At 35.9% G+C, this 4,238-nt stretch overlaps 1 long non-coding RNA gene across 1 annotated transcript; it reads right to left on the bottom strand.

Moving 5' to 3' along the window:
• Positions 1 to 349: 349 nt before the first annotated feature.
• On the bottom strand, positions 350 to 3,045 carry LOC310893262. The gene is made up of 4 exons (XR_014578854.1): positions 2,971 to 3,045; positions 2,662 to 2,738; positions 2,388 to 2,425; positions 350 to 1,835 (listed from the first exon to the last, which is right to left on the bottom strand). It is a non-coding gene; the product is annotated as an uncharacterized lncRNA (long non-coding RNA).
• Between the last annotated feature and the right edge of the window lie 1,193 nt (positions 3,046 to 4,238).

Here is a 4,238-nt window from a genome sequence, read left to right as displayed (position 1 = left end):
ATCTACCAAACTGGACACAAAGATTATTATTATCCATGCTGGAGCAACAGACCAATTTTGAATTGTCAACTGCAGATGACCAACCTGCATATCTGTGCTCCAGATTTTAACAGAAATATATTTCCTTTTTTTTTTTCTCCTCTTTCATGAGGTGAAAACAGAAAATGTCTAGCACAAATAGGCTGCAAGAAAACCCATTATTAAATTTACACATAACCATAATAGCAAAATTGAACACAAGCATTTATTTTTCAGCAAGTAGATGACAAATACCACAATGATATTAAGTCCATACTATCACTGCAGCAAAGCTACACTCTGTAATGTCTGGCACCTACTTGTCCTTCAGATTGTCATATGTTAAAGAGAACTGAACAAATATATGTGGAGGGTTAAAATGGAAACTGCTTGTGTGCACAGTCTGCAACATCTTTATTTTCCAATCTGCAGCAGGGACAAAGGAAATCAGTTATTCCTAAACTTCAAGTATTAGTTACAGAGCAGAATGCAGAGTGATTAACGAAACTTGCCAGAGCTCTCTAAGATTTGAATTGTAAACTTGAAAGAAATCTCCATCTGCCTCACTTTAAACTTTCCTGTATATACAATATGATTCAGGCAGAACTGTAGCCGCACGCTCCAGACACAAGGTCGTGTTTGAATCTAATATTCTACATGGAATTTGCCAAGTAATACCAAAATCATTTTGCAGGTATGAAATGTATGTGATTTCATATCATCTAAGGCTGCAGCTTTTCAGGTAACACACTCCACAATTGTCAAGCAGCTTAATATGGACTGCTGATTAGTCAGTTAATGCTTATCCTGAATTTTACTGCATAGTGGATATAAAAATTGTATTTACCTTTGAAGTATACTGAATCTATTTTAGAACTCTGTTTAGCTTTTTCCCCCACTCCATCCATTAATCTAATACTAACAATAATAATAATGCTACTTCTTGCAAATATTGCCCAACCAGTGATTTTATGTAATTTTTTCCAGAAAGCAGAATTGTCCAAGGAAAGATATGGAAATATTGCATCAAGTTTAAAACAAGTTTATATTATCAGTTTTCATGGCAGTTTCCAAATTTACATTCAGACATGTTCAGAATTAACAAACATAAAGGAAATGTAATTTTAACTTATTATCTGTGGTTGTATTTTGCAGTTATTTAGCAGTTAGATCTGCAAAATGCACTAACTTACTTTGAATTTATTTATTTGCTCAGCTGTAAACTAAAATTTATTCAGTTTATTTAAACTAAATTTATTTAGTTTCTCAGCTGTACAAGACAAAAAACATAGAGGATTCCTCAAAGTCATAGCTGTGGGGTTATGTTACATCCCTAATTGTCATTTTAAAAAAGTTAGCAAACATCTAAATTATTTATTAGTGAGGAAAATCTGGGAAATGTCTTATTTAGTTTTTCAAGAACAATAAATCAAATAGCCCCAAATTAGACTTGTTTTCTCCCAATTTTCATGAACTGCAAAAATGGCCTCATGACTTTTAGTGGAATGACAAGTGATCATCTGATGATATATCAATTTGACAAGCAGGAATCCTGGCCAGCTGGCTAAGAGCACAGCTGGCTTCTGTCCACCTCATCCACTGCCCATTTCCCAGCTTCCTGACAGGTTCCACCATTCTCCCTTTGGCCAGATGCTTTGTCCTTTTGTTGGCTGCTTGATTTGCTGCTGGTCTGCTTTTTCTCTGCCCAGCCTGCTGATAGAGCAGCTTGAGCTTGCTCTCCATCTCCCTGGATATTCAGGTGCCCATCTGGTGTTTGGGATCTCCAGCAGATGGATGGGCCAAAATGGACAATTCACCTTTGCCAGAAATTCCAGACTGTTGGTATTTCATTCCAATGTAAAACAAACCAGCGTATCCACAACCTGGATCAGCCGTAAAACTGCAGTCCCCACCCCCAAGCCCCATCAGATCTTACTAAAAACTAAGCAGCACAGAAATAGTCTGTTCATTTTGAGTAACACCCTAGATTATCTGAAGTTCAGTAAGTCCTTCTTTGAAATAGTATAACATTAAGTGTAAATAGAGGTATCAGAAAATCATTTTAGTCCATATTCTACATCTTTATACAGAGATCAGATGTGTAGAACAATTGCTAAACAATACTTAATAGTCTGTAAGTATGCTCCACAGATTAAATAAATCTGTGAATTAGTTTCCCATCAAAGAATTTCAGACTAACCCTGCATAGAGAGAGAATTGAATTAAAAAAAAAATGGTTTCTGACGTGTACAAAATCTTTCTTCAAATCCAATATTCAGAATCTGTACATCAAAGGCATATCATCACAGCTTTCAGCAACCTCAGTAAAAATAAATAACACATATGGTTTTGAAAAAAATGTACCGTACATTGCCAGTTCGTCAAACTGATCTGTCCAGGTTTTGCTCTACAATAGAAAAGAGTCTGCGTTAGGATATAACTATATTAATATTGTGTATATTTAACCTCACATCATGCATGACTCCTTCCAGGACAGAGGAATAAAAATGGTTTTAAATACATAAACACAAAAATAAAAAAAAATAAGTTAAAGTTTTATTTTTCTGCAACATGACATTATACAACACTGTCTAAGAAATATCCCAGGCAAGTAGGTGTTATGTTCTTTCTCTCTGAACTTACCATTCCCATTCTCTACTTTCTTACCACCTCCAAAAAGCAGTAGTGAAAGTCTGTGGAAACAATCAAAACAATTTTCACTGGAAAAAAAAAAAAAGCAAAAAGTAAGACAGCTTCTATTGTTAAAAGAACTCAGATACTTCAAACCATTCTATTTCAATTAGCTGCCACTATCTTAAATTAACTAATTAATTCTATCAATGCAACAAAGAAGAATATTATTTAGGCAGTAGAAAGACAGTGGAAACAAAGTTTTTTGGAATTGTAAAGTTATTTACAAAGACCAAGAGAAAATTCAATGGATTTTTTTACCCAGGGTTTGACTTGTGCTGGAAAGGGAAGGGAAGGGAAGGGAAGGGAAGGGAAGGGAAGGGAAGGGAAGGGAAGGGAAGGGAAGGGAAGGGAAGGGAAGGGAAGGGAAGGGAAGGGAAGGGAAGGGGAGGGGAGGGGAGGGGAGGGGAGGGGAGGGGAGGGGAGGGGAGGGGAGGGGGGAGGAGGGGAGGAGGGGAGGAGGGAAGGAGGGAAGGAAGGAAGGAAGGAAGGAAGGAAGGAAGGAAGGAAGGAAGGAAGGAAGGAAGGAGAGATAAAGATGAAGGAGGCTGCCAGGGAAAAGATTTTCCAGCACTTCCACTAATTCTGTTCTGTTCAAATCTCACTTCCAGCATACCCAGAATTGTATGAGACAGAATCATGCAATGTCACCTTCTACATTTATTAAACTCCAGGAAATAAATATTAAGGAGCAATATATATTCCTGTTTACTAGGCTGTGAAATATGGAATTATTCAACCATGGAGAAAGTTGTATCATTTATTCTGAAGAAAGATAAAATACTTTTTTTATAGATTAAGTAAAGAAACACACATTATTTTTTTCATTAAAAAAAAATTAATCTAGGAAGTGTTGAGTTCAAAACTTATGAAGGCAAAGTAGGTGTATTTTGAGATATGTGAATAATATATAACAGTACTCAGACAAGCTCATCTCTTCATATCGCCTTAGAAATCCGGTATATGAACTAAGAGCCACCTGATTAACTGAAAATGGTTGTGTGGTATAACTTCACATTTTTAGGTGGAACTGTCATTTTGATACATCACATCATTACACATTGTAACAATATGACATGCTGAAATGATAAAATGTCAGCTTTCAGCTGCAGAATTCGAGAAGGAAAAAAAAAAAAAAAGAATTTGGGATAGAAAAATTGTTGTTAAGTTATACATCAACCGTTCCCTTAGCTAGTGCAGGACCAAACACACAGCAGTCTTTACTCACCATACAGGGTGCTTGTGAAGGACACGACTATATGGCAAAGAGCCAATATTTAGATAATACATTATGTTCATGTTCAGTGTAAAATCTCATTTTCATCCTGCATTAATAATGACTCAAAAAATGCAAACACTTTTCACACTTCGGGAAGTTAAAGGCAAGACAAAATCAACACCACCACAAGATATTTATGCAAAGTTATTTATATTTTCCTTTACTCCTTGAAGAAAAAATGGGGAAGAAAACAAACACACAAATAAAAATTGCTAAATTTGATGCACGCTCTTCTCAAAGAATGAGTTGT

Source organism: Anser anser (genome assembly GCF_964211835.1).
Source record: "Anser anser genome assembly, chromosome: 2".
Classification (NCBI taxonomy): domain Eukaryota; kingdom Metazoa; phylum Chordata; class Aves; order Anseriformes; family Anatidae; genus Anser; species Anser anser.
Note: the sequence above shows the minus strand (reverse complement) of the source record. Positions and strands in the feature narration are given on the sequence as shown.